We start from the raw sequence: 15,986 nt of genomic DNA on the forward strand, positions 1-15,986 counted from the left end.
CAGTACTATCCGCTGACCACAACTAATCTGGTCAGTCTTAGACCTTCGTATAAAAAACTCCAACCTCCCATCCACCAACCTAAAATTCTCTACCTGTAAACCTCCCCCCACCTTTCTACTACGTGACACCAACTCACCTACTCTTAGCGCTCCGAAAAAGGCTAGTGAAAAAGCCGCCTTAAAAAGCAACTGTTCAAAATGTTCCCCACAAATCCCTTCTAACTGTTATACCAACTTTTCCAACAAACCAAAGGAAACTGGTCTCCGCTTATCTTTCCTACTCTTTCCCCTTCTAAAGCTCTTGAGCGCTTGCCTAAGTAGAAATTTTTTTGTGATATCGCCAACCCCCCTCAACTTACAGCCAAAGGCAACCCCCGCTATAAAAGGCTTGACCCGTCCTAACGTAAACCCTTGCTGCGACCCTTCACCCAGCCAACTAAGCAACACTCCCACTCTGTCATCTTTTAACGCTCCAACCCCAAAACTTCCTAAACATTCCTCCCATTCCTGCCACACTCCCTGCTCAGCCCACCGTTTGGTGAGCAGCCTCCACCTCTCCCTGCTAGCTCTGCTGGCAGTCCTGGACTTGGCCCCGCCTCCCTGGCAGGACGGGACCTAGCACTGGGCGCTGCACCTCGCCGCTGTATGGGAGTTCTCCCAGACCTGCCCTTCCCCCTCTGCTGTGTTTTAGAGGAGGACAGGCCTGGAGTGACCAGAGACGGGCTCCGCGGCCTCCTCTCCCTCACCTCTCCGGCCGCCGCCACAGGGTCCTCCTCTGTCAGCGCAGCTCCCGACATCTCCTCCAGCCACCACAGGCCTCTCAGCTCCGCTGTTGCTCTGATCGTCTGCAGAAAGGCCTCCATCACAGGTAAGTCTTGGGGCTACTATCTTCTCCTGTATGGCTGCTTTGCCCTATCCTCTGTCTTGGGACTTCGCTTAACTCCCCCTCTGTCTTGGGACTTCTCCTCACTCCCCTTCTGTCTTGGTACTTCTGTCTTCACAATTTCTCTCTCTTTTGGGACTTCTCTTCACTCTTCTTCCATGATCTCTGTCTTCTCCCTCTGAAAGATGGCTCCAACTGCCAGGACACGTGACCTATTCCTGCATTCTCCACCCCTTCTTCCCTCCCCTTCTTTTTTTCAGCAACTTCTCAACTTATTTAACCCCTTCATTCCCCATTAACCTTGTCATGCCTGCCTCCTCCTGTTGCCTTCCAGGCACCGGCTCTGGCATTATTCAAATGCTATTTATATCTTCTTCTCCATTACATAAATTACTTAACCCCTTAGTGACACGGAATATTTCAAGTTTTTGGGATGGAGCCTTTTTTGTATTTGTGCATCGCCACATTCTGATAGCCATAACTTTTCTTCTCCCCCCACTGTAGTTGTATGGGTCACCAGGATTATGTCACAAAGGTGAAGGATTTATAATTACAGTATGCACTTTTTCACAATAACAGCGTGCGCTGTAGAATGAAATCCATTTTTGTGATCTTGCATATTGGGAGCCACAACAATTTTATTTTTTCATTGATTTACTAAAATGACAGCTTCACGTTTGCAGGCCAGGTTACAGTTCTTAGTGGCATCTTTTGTGAGTACATATATTGCCTTTTAGCAGGGGCATAGAACCAGGCTCATGGGGAAAAAGTTTAGCATACACTGTTATTCCCCATAGTAACAACCTGTACATCCAATAGCGTGCAGTTTCTTTTTTTTAACCAACCATAGGGCTGGAATCACAAGGAATATCTGTATGTGCCTAATTTGCATGCACAATATGCAGCGAATAGAAGCCATTGATTTTAATGGGTTTGTTCATATGCGTGTATTGGTTACACACAAAAAAGCAGCATGCTTTATTTTCCTGAGCATTTCTGCACCATAAGTCCCAATGGAAGTCAATGGGGATGCACAAATGCACATAAGATACGCTAGGAGATGCGTGAAACACTATGTATTTGAGCAGGAAAAAGAACACATCTGAATCTCAGACTATTTAGCCATTTCAATTGGTGCATTTTTTTTTGCCGCACACAAATACACAGTTTGAGTGATAGTTTTGAGCGATCATTTTGCATAGTTACTAGAGATGAGTGAACCTACTCGGCCACGCACCTTTTTCACCCAAGCACCGCGATTTTCGAGTACTTCCGTACTCGGGCGAAAAGATTCGAGGGGCGCCGTGGGTGAGTGGGGGGTTGCAGCGGGGAGTGGGGGGGAGAGGGAGAGAGAGAGGGCTCCCCCCTGTTCCCCGCTTCTATCCCCCGCTCCGCCACGCCTCCCCCCGCCCCCCGCATCTTTCCACCCGAGTACGGAAGTACTCGAAAATCGCGGTGCTCGATCGATTAATTACTCGAAACGAGTAGGTTCGCTCATCTCTAATAGCTACCAATGGAGACTAATGCCTATTAGTAGCTTATTAGCTTCATTTGCATTTGCTCCCTTCACTGTGTGCAGATAACAGCTCGTGGTCTGTTATCTGCATACAGCTCCATTGTTCTCCAGCGGGACAGCAGCTGAAAACAATGTTATCAGCGCTGCCATGGAGAATCACAGCGTGCGGTCCCTGCTATCAGCTGGCCGGCTGAATGATGGTTTTTATGCTCAACTAAAAATCATCGTTCAGCCGATGGTAGTATTTACATGCAATGATTATCACTCAAAAGACATCCTTTGAATGAATTTTGAGTGAAAATCATTGTGTGTAAATAGGCCTAAAGGTGTGTTTACAATTTATTTATGGTAATGTACACAAGTTAAATTAAAAAAAACAACTATTTTAGTCTATCTTTTAAAAGAGAAGTTTGTGTTACTACAGAATCTGTCTCAGCCCCAACTCTAAATCAAGAAAAGTGACCCATTTTTAGAAAAACTAGGGAAATAAATGTTAGACCCCCAGTGTTGCAATTCAATTGGTGAATAAACAGCTTCATAGATTCTTCTATCCCTTTCTAAACAAAAAGGCGATCATCAATATAGCATCTAACAACATTCTGCTCATAGAACAGCATATTATAGATATTCAGGGGTTTAAATTATCCCCATAAATACATTTGTATAACTAGGGGCAACCGGAGTCCCCATAGAGCGTCATGTTGTTGAAAGTAGAGAGTTTCCACCGAGAACTAAAAACGTTAGGCCTTAAAATGACCTCCAAACCTCATAAAAGGAAAGTTATCTAAGATTCAAGCAAATCATATATTCTACAAGGTAGCATCTCATGGCTTGTATGGCCAACAGATGATCAATATTAGAAAATAATGCAGAAACATCTAAAGATAGAAAAGAATAGTCATGGGATCACATGAGATCACGCAAGTCAATGATTAAGCAGACTGAGTCATTTACACAGGATAGTAGCAACACTACCAATTTCTGAGGAAATCAATCTATATAATGGGACAGCTGACGGGTCAGGGACTGAATCCCTGAAATAATAGGACGACTCAGAGGATATGATTCATCCTTATGCATCGTTGGGAAATGAAAGCACAAGATTAGATTTGGCTGCTTAACCCCTTAGTGACGAAGCCTGTTTGCGCCTTAGTGATGGAGCTAAATTTTGGAAATCTGACATGCGTCGTTCAACATAGCATAACTCCGTAAAGGCTTTACATATCCAAGTGATTCTGTCATTGTTTTTTCGCCACATGTTGTACTTCATATAGGTGGAAAAAATAGACGGATAGTATTTATGAATATTTATTAAAAGTGCCAAAATTGTCATTTTTTCACATTTTCAACTGTAATTACGCAAATATGTGCAAACATACTGTACAAATTTTTGCTAAGGTATATATTTCCATCTGTTTACCTTATTCTGAATGCACATTTGAAAAACTTTCGTGTTTTTTTAACCATTTAGGAGACATACAAATTTAACATTACTTTTAAGCATTTTGAGAAACACTTTGTTTTCCTGCACCAAGGCAAGATTGCAAAGGCTCATAGGTGTCAGAATGATAGCTACCCCCACAAATGACCCCATTTTAAAAACTACACCCCTTAATGTATTCACTGAGGGGTGTCATGAGTATTTTGACCCCATAGTTTTTTTTCAGGAGTTAATGCAATTTTGAAGAGAAAAAATAAAAATTCACAGTTATGCAAATATGTCATTTTAAAGACATATTTTTTTTCTATAGCGCACATGAGAATAAGGAGTGACACCCCAAAATGGATACCCCTGTTTGTCCTGTTTTCAGAAACATACCCATTGTGGCCCTAATCTTATGTCTCGATGCACAATGGGGCCCTAAATGAAAGGAGTAGTCGGTGGCTTTCAGAACAGAAATTTAGCTTGAAGGCTCTTTAGGCCCCATATCACACTTGTAGAGCTCTTGAGCGACCAAAACCATTGAGGACCCCCAGAAATGACCCCATTTTGAAAACTAGACCCCTTAACGAATTCATCTAGGGGTGTACTGACCATTTTTACCCCACATTTTGTGAATGAATTCAAGCAAAGCAGAAAGAAAAAATTGGGATTTTCACTTTTTTGGCAATTCTGTCATTTTAAAAGCAGATTTTTTTCTTTAGCACACATATAAAAGAAGACTTGCACCCCAAAATAGATACCCCTGCGTTCAGAAACATACCCATTGTAGCCCCAATCTGCTAACTGGGGACATGGTGAAGCCTGTAATGGAGAGAACACCCATTGGATTTTAGGGCACAACTGAATAAATTCCAGGCCTCATTGCTCACTTGTAGAATCATTAAACTGCCAAAACCATTGAGGACACCCACAAATGACCCCATTTTGAAAACTAGACCCCTTAACAAATTCATCTAGGGGTGTACTGACTATTTTGACTCCACAATTTTTGAATGAATTTGAGTAAGGTCTCAGACGGGCGTTTTTTGCCGCGATTTGCGCATGCGCATGCGTCCGGCGATTTTATAAAACCATTGCTTTGCAATGGTATCGGACACATGAGCGCTTTTTATGCGCTCGTCTGATAAATTATAGAACAGAAATCGCAGATCGCACCTATCTGCGATCTGCGATTCCTGTTCTCTTTTCTATATGCGCTCAATGGGGCCGGCGGCAGCAGCGCCGACCCCATTGAGAACATATAGAAGACAAATCATTCTTCTCTGCCACAGCTGTGACAGCTGTGGCAGAGAAGAACGATGTTTGCCCATTGAATTCAATGGAGCCGGCAATACAGTCGACTCCATTGAAAGCAATGGGCTGCCGGCGTGCGCGGGATGAATTGTCGGGAAGGGCTTAAATATATAAGCCCTTCCCTGCAATTCATCCAGAAATGTGTTAAAATAAAAAATATATACTGTATATACTCACCTGCTCCCGGCAGCCGGAGTTCCGTGCGGCCGGCCTACAGTGGGTGTGAAGGGGGTGTGAATCAGACCTGCCCCCTGATTGGCTCAGCGCTGAGCCAATCAGGGGGCAGGTCTGACTCACACCCCCTTCACACCCACTGCAGGCCGGCCGTGGGGAACTCCGGCTGCCGGGAGCAGGTAAGTATATATATTTTTTTTATTTTAACACTTTTCTGGATGAATTGCAGGGAAGGGCTTATATATTTAAGCCCTTCCCGACAATTCATCCCACACTCACCCGCAGTGCATTGCTTTCAATGAAACGCGGCTAGGAGCAGATTTTCGGGCGATTTTCGGGCACCGGTCACGCGATTTGCGGATGCGCATCCGTCATGCGATCCGCAAATCGCGCGAAAAAACGCCCGTCTGACTAAGGCCTCAAGCACAAGGAACAAAATCCCAATTTTGATTTTTTAGCTGATTGTGTCTTTTTAATAGAAAGGTTTTTTGTACAGCACACATATGAATGAAGACTTGCACCCCAAAATGGATACCCCCATTTGTTCCGTGTTCAGAAACATAACCTAAGTGGCCCTAGTCTTATGTCTGGATACACAACGGGCCCAAAATAAAAGGAGTAGTCGGTGACTTTCAGAACAGAAATTTTGCTTGAAGGCTTTTTAGGCCCGATAGCACACTGGTAGCGCCCTGGAGCGACCAAAATCATAGAGGGACCCCAAAAATGACCGCATTTTAAAAACTAGACCCCTTAACGAATTCATCTAGGGCTGTACTGTGTATTTTGACTCCAATATTTTTGAATGAATGTGAGTAAAGCAGAAGGAACAAAATCCCAATTTTGATTATTTAGCTAATTGTGTCATTTTTTTTCCCATAAATTTGTCATTTTCATGACAGTTTTCTTTGTTTTAAGCAGGGAAAACTGGGGAGACGTACCCCAAAGTTTATAGCGCTAGTTGTTCTGTGTTCAGCAATACCCCCATTATTGGTCCAATTTGCATACAGAACACATTGCTAGGCCTATAATGGAGGGACCACCTATTGGATTTCAGGGCGCAACTAAATAAAAATGACTCCCTAAAAAGAACACTCCCCCCCACCCCCTCCTTTTGGCGTTTCAGGACAATAAATCATAGGGCGGCATAAGTGATAAAGAAATTAAAAAAGTAAAATTAATAATGTAAAACGGTGTGATAAATTTCGAAACAGGGGTAATTACAAAGGCCAGGGTGGGATGGGCATGTGGGGCAATAAAAACACGTATCCCTCCTCCTCCCTTGCTTTGAGCAGACATGACACCTTTTTTGTGCGTATTTTTTGCCCGCAGTTTCAGGGATGGGGTGCATAAAAATGGCGCTCTGTAAGCCTTCGCACGTCCTCGGATTCCAATGCATTTCGAGGTGCGGTGATCTCAAATAATAGATGCTCGATGAGCTCCTCCTGAAACTGGAGGAAGCTCAGCGTGCCCCCAGATAACTTATAGACGATGTGCGCGTTATAGGTAGCAATCTGTATTAGGTATATCGCTACCTTCTTATACCACGCACGCGTCTTTCTTTTTACCAAGCACGGTTGTAGAGCTTGGTCGGATAAATCGACCCCCCCATAAATTTGTTATAATCAGTCACACAGACCGGTTTTATTTTCTGCGTTGCAGCCCCCCTCTCCCTTTCTGCAACGCAGGCGTCTGTGTGAATGGTGGACAACATATAAACATCTTTTTTGTAGCACCACTTTATCGCAAGTAAGGGGTCCTTTGCCAGCGCGTAAGACGCTCCTCTGTCTACGCGTCTGGAAACTAGGGGTTGTGGGAACCCTACTCTATTTCTGTGCACCGTTCCGCAGGCACCTGTGTCTGCGTCATGTAATGCCTTAAACAGGGGGATGCTGGTGTAGTAGTTGTCCGTGTAAATGTGGTACCCTTTATTTAAAAAAGGGCCCACAAGCTCCCATACGATTTTCCCACTCACGCTGATATTATCAGGACAGTTGGGGGGATTTAGGTGGCGGTCTCTGCCCTCATAAATAAAAAAATCAGATGTATATCCGCTCGCACTTTCACAAATTTTATATAGTTTAACACCATATCTAGCCCGTTTTGATGGTATAAACTGGCGAAAAAATAGACGGCCCTTAAAACTCATGAGCGACTCGTCTACCGACAAATTTTTCTCTGGGGTATAAATGTTTTTAAAATAATCTTTTAATAAAATAATAAAGGGGCCTCAACTTAGACAAGCGGTCATACTCGGGGTCATTTCTGGGGGGAATTTGCGTATTATCGGCGAGGTGGAAAAATCGCATGGTGTTTTCGAACTGCTGGCGGGGCATTACTGACGCAAACACAGGTGTTGCGTGAACGGCGCTAGCAGACCAATAGGACCGTATAAATGTTTTTTTTACGGGTCCCATAAGAAGTACAATTCCCAGGAATTTTTTTACTCCTTGGATGTCAATGGGGGTCTAAATCCTGGAAGATACTGATGCGGGGTGCGCGGTAATATACTGTCCGGCATAACTGTTTGTCTGCCGGACAATAAGATCCAGGACGGCATCACTTATAAATAAATTTAAAAAATTAAATGGAGTAAAATTAGCGACCTCCGCATTTATGCTAGGTGTGGCGGTAAATGTGGGGCAAAAATACATCTGCGTTACTCCACGCAGTGGCAGGAGCCGCAATGCTTGGCCCTGCTGCCCCGACAACTACCTCAGCCTCCAAAGCGCTAGAGGCTGAGTCATCGCTTAAAAAAAACTCCTCCTCCAAGTCGCTGGTAGCCTCGCTACCGGAGCTTGACGTAAAGAGCATCGCGTATGCTTGCTCAGCGTTGTAGCGTCTACGATCCATTTTATAAATTTTTTTTAAATGGACGTAAAAAAAAAATTTAAAAAAAAAATGTAACCCACAAAAAAAGACGGACGTGGGTATACTGGGGTGAAAAGGGTATGAGGGGTGGCGAAAACAGGGTGAGGAGGTAGACAAAATAAAAAAAAAATATTTTACTACCTCCCCCAAGATTTAAAAAAAACGGACGCGGGTATAGCAGGGTAATAAGGGTACGAGGGGCGGTAAATATGGGACGACGGCGGGGTTTTTTTCTGTGTTTTTCACTGAATATCGCACACGATTTTTTGCTGCTATCTCTCTCCTGTCACAAATCGCTCTGAGTGACAGGAGAGAGATAGGCAGGACTAACCGTGTCCGATATTTACTAAACAAATGACATGGATGGCTGTGATAGGTGTATCACAGCCACCCATGTCAGCAGGGACCAATCACTTTGGTCCCTGCAAGTCACTATGCCAAAGGCAACTTTTGCCTTAGGCTCTACTGCGCATGCACCGCCATTTTGGCCGCGCATGCGCAGTTTTGCCGTTATTTTCGGCAATTTTAAGGGCTTTGGGGACTTTTGGGGACTATTTTCATCTCCCCTCACGGATCCGATCCGTGAGGGGGAGATGAAACTTATACACTTTTAAACTTTTTAAAACTTTTCAGCGGTCCCCGCTGACATCTACTGGTGCCCGGCAAACTGTAGATTGCCGGGCGCCAGGAGATTTCAAATCTCCCGGGCGATCCGGGCTTCTGCACATGCGCCGCCATTTTTCCTTGGCGCGCATGCGCAGAAGCCCGCGGCAATGGCAGATCACCGGTAAACGGCGATTGCGGGTCCGGTGACCAGTCACCGCGGTTCCCGGCGGCATTGCCTGTCTCTCGGCTACCTGCAGGTAGCCGGGAGACGGGAAATCTTAAATTTCACGGCGATTGCTGCTTCTGCGCATGCGCCGCCATTTTTCTCCTGGCGCGCATGCGCAGAATACGCCGGGGGGCCGCCGACATCGCCGGGGACCTGGGTGAGCAGTTTCAGTGCCCCCCATGGTTGTGATCCATGAGGGGAGCTGAAACTTCATCTTTTTTTCACTTTTTGTTTACTTTTTTGCGATCGGCGCTATCCATTGGATAGCGCCGATCGCAATGCCGGGGGGGACTGCCCACAGCCCGGGATGACAGCTCCATGCAGCATGGAGCTGTCACGTCCATAGCCTGCAGGGCTTTAATCCAAAGAGGACGCATAAAACTACGTCCTCTAGGATTAAAGCCCACTTAGGCAGGACGTAGTTTCCCGATTGGGCCGTCGTTAAGGGGTTAATAGTCAATTTATTTCCTTTGTATTTAAAATCCCAGTGTTAAAGCCCCATTTATTAACTGATCACAGATTTCTTCAATATTCTAATCTGGATCAGTAGCTAATTTCCTATAATAATTCAGATCTGCTCGAATCCTATATGCTTCACCAAGGCAGGTCTTATGATCCTGAACAATACCCCTCCTCTGCCTGCTGCTCCAACAACAATGCCCAAATTTTGTTTCAGGTCCTTTAGGCCTCTTTCACATGACAGTTTTTATGTTCAGTTTTTTGTGAGCCAAAACCAGGAGTGGGTCCAAAATACGGACAACATGCAAATCTTTCCATTATACTTTCTCTCCACTCCTGGTTTTGGTTCACAAAAAAGTGAACATAAAGAAACTGTTGTGTTAAAGCGTCCTTAGGGCATCTACCCACTTGTGTTTTTTTAATGCTGTGTTAACACGAATGTCAATGGGACTTTCTAATGTTAAAAACACATAGCAAGTTGGTGCTTTTTTGTGTGATACGTTTTATTTTTTGTGTTTTTTTTAACTCCTGTAGTATAAGTGCTTAAAAAAACTCAAGGAAATTCTCCTTGTGCTGAGAGGATAAAAATTAGTATGAGAGTGTACGTTTTGATGGATATTACTATCGGGGCGAGTGTCCTCCTTCCCGGGTTTATTTCCTAAATATTATATTTTTGTGTAAGTTTTCTTATAAATTAATTTAAGTCTAAAAACAGGTTAAAGGGGTTGTCCGAGTTATAAATCATAGGTAAACCCCCTTCTGCATGCAGTAAAACAGCAAATAGGCTTATACTCACCTCTCCTCGCCCCGCTGTGTTCTATGGTGCTGCTCCAGGGCTTCCCTGATCACTGAGCTCTGTTATTGGCTGCACTGCCTGTGACGTCCTGTAATTTAGGTATGACTGCAGCCTGTAAACAAGCACAGGTGCAGAGGCTGGAGCACCAGTGGGGGACACAGCAGGAGCCGGGAGTGGTGAGTATAAGCTTATTTGTTGTTTTACTGCACGCTGAAGTCGCTTTACCTATAATCTTTAACACAGACAATCCCTTTAAAATTATCCGTCCTCTTCAGGCCACGTGACAATATAGCAATTTATCTCTCCTCCAAAATATAATTAGAATGATTAAAAATTTTTATTGTCTATTGCTGCCCCTCTACATATGTTTGCGCTTGGGGTGGCCTTTTGTCCCCCTCTAGTTCCTCTCCTCTTTCTTTTCTTTTTTTTGAGGTGGATTCAGTGGAATAAAATCATTTATTTTCTTTTGTGTGATACTGATGGATCCAACGTTTCTGGTGTTATCAGGAGTATTACATGACTTGTTGGGTTTAGTCCAAAAACCATGAGACACACTGCTACCAGGGAAATGATCGGAAGTCGTTCTGACAATATCCTCCCTTCATTCTAGCAATTAGGTATAATAGTATCAATACTCAATGCATTGTTATACACAGGGAACCAAGTGTTTTCTATGAGGACGTTGGATACACTAGTTTCTTCACTTACCTTAGTAGTTAGGTTGTGACTCTCTATGTTTGACTTCTGAGTAGTGGAAGAACAGGTATAGAAGGATTATTAGAAGATTTAGGAGTTAAGGAGAGCAGACGTGACATGAACTGATCTCAAAGAATCTTTTTGATTGGCAAAATCTCTGAGATGTCTCAGATTTTGAAGCAATAACACTAAGATCATCCTTCTAGTTTATAGCCACCTGTGGATGATTGTGGCTAGACGTGACCCAAGCCTTCAGAAACATTTGGTTAATGTAAATTCCTATTAATGTGATTTCTCTAGTTAGAGCTATGGAATGTCAGTCTTTCCTGGTTTTGATCATTCCTAGGGGTCTGATCTGCGGGAGCCCTTTCTTGGATTTATGTGGAATATTATTCAGTGGGATTGAAGGTTTTTTTGGTAGTCCATTTGTCTTTGGCCTTGGTATCATATTATTCACCACCTGAGATTCATAGACACAAAAAAATAATTTTGAACAAAAATAGCATTGCAACGTGGCATTATCCCTGAAAAGCTTTACTGAATCCTACTATTTTCTTGAATCTGTAATATATTTGCTTGAATCTTCAGCAATTAAAAATTGATATTCAAAATGTGTAAAAAATATCTGTACTCACCCCAAGCTAAATGTAATGCAGGTAACAGAATATCTGGAAGGTAAGATGCATTCAGTTAAAACCAAGACAAGACAATGTTGCTGTTAAATGAGTTGTAGGTTTTCACTAAAACCCCTTCCCCATGCAGTATAATAACAAGCCGGCATATACTCACCTCTCCCCGCTCATGCTGTGTACCTGCTGCTGCTCGGTCCTTCACTTTATTTATTTACAGGCTGCTCCTGCCTGTTTACGGTACATCACAGGTGCTGCAGCCAATACCAAAGCTGGGTAATCTAGCTCTTTCTTTGGCTGTAGTGCCTGTGACGTCCCATAAACGAGCTGGAGCAGGATGTAAATGTAATGCCAGAGCGGAGACCTGGAGTGACAGCGCAGAACACAGCGGGCGTAGGGAGAGGGGAATACATGCTGGTTGGTTAATTTACTGCAAATAGAAGCCTGCAACTCAGACAAATCCTTTAAAATCAATGAAATGACGATAAATTAAATTGTTTTTTGACTGTAATGATACACTCATACATACAGGTTTTTTTTGTGCAGTTTCCTGCAGTATTAGCAAAACAACAAGAAAGACACGTAGCTCAGGATGTATTTACATTATTATTTGAGATGAGCGAGCACCAAAATGCTCGGGTGCTCGTTACTCGGGACGAAAATTTCGCGATGCTCGAGGGTTCGTTTCGAATAACGAACCCCATTGAAGTCAATGGGCGACCCGAGCATTTTTGTATATCGCCAATGCTCGCTAAGGTTTCCATTTGTGAAAATCTGGGCAGTTCAAGAAAGTGATGGGAACGACACAGCAACGGATAGGGCAGGCGAGGGGCTACATGTTGGGCTGCATCTCAAGTTCCCAGGTCCCACTATTAAGCCACAATAGCGGCAAGAGTGGGCCCACCCCCCCAACAATTTTTACTTCTGAAAAACCCTCATTAGCAATGCATACCTTAGCTACGCACCACACTACCTCCAACAAAACACAATCACTGCCTGCATGACACTCCGCTGCCACTTTTCCTGGGTTACATGCTGCCCAACCCCCCCCCCCGTACGACCCAGTGTCCACAGCACACACCAAAGTGTCCCTGCGCAGCCTTCAGCTGCCCTCATGCCACACCACCCTCATGTCTATTTATAAGTGCGTCTGCCATGAGGAGGAACCACAGGCACACACTGCAGAGGGTTGGCACGGCTAGGCAGCGACCCTCTTTAAAAGGGGCGGGGCGATAGCCCACAATGCTGTACAGAAGCAATGAGAAATCCAATCCTGTGCCACCTCCATCAGGAGCTGCACACGTGGGCATAGCAATGGGGAACCTATGTGCCACACACTATTCATTCTGTCAAGGTGTCTGCATGCCCCAGTCAGACCGCGGTTTTTTATAAATAGTCACAGGCAGGTACAACTCCGCAATGGGAATTCCGTGTGCACCCACAGCATGGGTGGCTCCCTGGAACCCACCGGCGGTGCATAAATATATCCCATTGCATTGCCCGTCACAGCTGAGGTAATGTCATGTTTAATGCAGGTGGGCTTTGGCCCACACTGCATGCCCCAGTCAGACTGGGGTTCTTTAGAAGTGGACACATGCAGTTACAACTCCGTGTGGACCGACAGCATGGGTGGGTGCCTGGAAGCCACCGGCGGTACATAAATACATCCCATTGCAGTGCCCAGCACAGCTGAGGTAATGTCATGTTTAATGCAGGTGGGCTTCGGCCCACACTGCATGCCCCAGTCAGACTGGGGTTCTTTAGAAGTGGACACATGCAGTTATAATTCCGTGTGGACTGACAGCATGCGTGGGTGCCAGGAAGCCACCGGCGGTACATAAATATATCCCATTGCATTGCCCTGCACAGCTGAGGTAATGTCAGATAAAATACAGGTGGGCTTCGGCCCACACTGCATGCCCCAGTCAGACTGGGGTTCTTTAGAAGTGGACACATGCAGTTACAACTCCGTGTGGACCGACAGCATGGGTGGGTGCCAGGAAGCCACCGGCGGTACATAAATATATCCCATTGCATTGCCCTGCACAGCTGAGGTAACGTCAGATAAAATACAGGTGGGCTTCGGCCCACACTGCATGCCCCGTCAGACCAGGGTTTTTAATACATAGACACAGGCAGGTACAACTCCCTAATGTGAGGTCCGTGTGGACCGACAGCATGGGTGGCTCCCTGATAGCCACTGGCGGTACAAAAATATATCCCATTGCAGTGCCCTGGACAACAGAGCTAACGTCTGATTAAATATAGGTGGGCTTCGGCCCAAACTGCATGCCCCAGTCAGGCTCGAGTTTTTTATAAGTATACACAGGCACGTACATCTCCCTAATGGGAAGTCCATGTGGACCGACAGCATGGGTGGGTCCCAGGAAGCCACCGGCGGTACATAAATATATCCCATTGCAGTTCCCAGCACAGCTGATGTAACGTAAGCTGTAATGCAGGTGGGCAAAAAATTAATTGGATTACACTGTAGGTGAGGGCCCCAAAAAATTGGTGTACCAACAGTACTAATGTACCTCAGAAAAATTGCCCATGCCCAACCAAGAGGGCAGGTGAAACCCATTAATCGCTTTGGTTAATGTGGCTTAATTTGTAACTAGGCCTGGAAGCAGCCCAGTTAAAATAAAAATTGGTTCAGGTGCAAGTTTCAACGCTTTAATGAGCATTGAAACATATAAAAATTGTTTAGAAAAATTATATGACTGAGCCTTGTGGGCCTAAGAAAAATTGTCCGTTCGGCGTGATTACGTGAGGTTTCAGGAGGAGGAGTAGGAGGAGGAGGATGAATAGAATACACAGATTGATGAAGCTAAAAGGTGCCCATTTTTGATGGTGATAGAGAACGATGCTTCCATCCGCGGGTGCAGCCTACGCATTGCTTAGGTATCGCTGCTGTCCGCTGGTGGAGAAGAGAAGTCTGGGGAAATCCAGGCTTTGTTCATCTTGATGAGTGTAAGCCTGTCGGCACTGTTGGTTGACAGGCGGGTACGCTTATCCGTGATGATTCCCCCAGCCGCACTAAACACCCTCTCTGACAAGACGCTAGCCGCAGGACAAGCAAGCACCTCCAGGGCATACAGCGCGAGTTCAAGCCACGTGTCCAGCTTCAACACCCAGTAGTTGTAGGGGGCAGAGGCGTCACCGAGGATGGTCGTGCGATCGGCTACGTACTCCCTCACCATCCTTTTACAGTGCTCCCGCCGACTCAGCCTTGACTGGGGAGCGGTGACACAGTCTTGCTGGGGAGCCATAAAGCTGGCAAAGGCCTTGGAGAGTGTTCCCCTGCCTGCGCTGTACATGCTGCCTGATTTCCGCGCCTCCCCTGCTACCTGGCCCTCGGAACTGCGCCTTCTGCCACTAGCGCTGTCGGATGGGAATGTTACCATCAGTTTGTCCGCCAGGGTCCTGTGGTATAGCATCACTCTCGAACCCCTTTCCTGTTCGGGTATGAGAGTGGAAATGTTCTCCTTATACCGTGGGTCGAGCAGTGTGTACACCCAGTAATCCGTAGTGGCCAGAATGCGTGTAACGCGAGGGTCACGAGAAAGGCATCCTAACATCAAGTCAGCCATGTGTGCCAGGGTACCTGTACGCAACACATGGCTGTCCTCACTAGGAAGATCACTTTCAGGATCCTCCTCCTCCTCCGCCTCCTCAGGCCATACACGCTGAAAGGATGACAGCAAGCAGCATGGGTACCCTCAGCAGTGGGCCAAGCTGTCTCTTCCCCCTCCTCCTCATGCTCCTCCCCCTCCTCCTCCTCAACGCGCTGAGATATAGACATGAGGGTGCTCTGACTATCCAGCGGCATACTGTCTTCACCCGCCTCCGTTTCCGAGCGCAAAGCGTCTGCCTTTATGCTTTGCAGGGAACTTCTCAAGAGGCATAGCAAAGGAATGGTGACGCTAATGATTGCAGCATCCCCGCTCACCATCTGAGTAGACTCCTCAAAGTTTCCAAGGACCTGGCAGATGTCTGCCAACCAGGCCCACTCTTCTGTAAAGAATTGAGGAGGCTGACTCCCACTACGCCGCCCATGTTGGAGTTGGTATTCCACTATAGCTCTACGCTGCTCATAGAGCCTGGCCAACATGTGGAGCGTAGAGTTCCACCGTGTGGGCACGTCGCACAGCAATCGGTGCACTGGCAGATTAAACCGATGTTGCAGGGTCCGCAGGGTGGCAGCGTCCGTCTTGGAGTTGCGGAAATGTGCGCTGACCCGGCGCACCTTTCCTAGCAGGTATGACAAGTGTGGGTAGCTTTTCAGAAAGCGCTGAACCACCAAATTAAAGACATGGGCCAGGAATGGCACGTGCGTGAGGCTGCCGAGCTGCAGAGCCTCCACCAGATTACGGCCGTTGTCACACACGACCAT

Source organism: Eleutherodactylus coqui, chromosome 6 (assembly GCF_035609145.1).
Source record: "Eleutherodactylus coqui strain aEleCoq1 chromosome 6, aEleCoq1.hap1, whole genome shotgun sequence".
In the NCBI taxonomy this organism is placed as follows: Eukaryota; Metazoa; Chordata; class Amphibia; order Anura; family Eleutherodactylidae; genus Eleutherodactylus; species Eleutherodactylus coqui.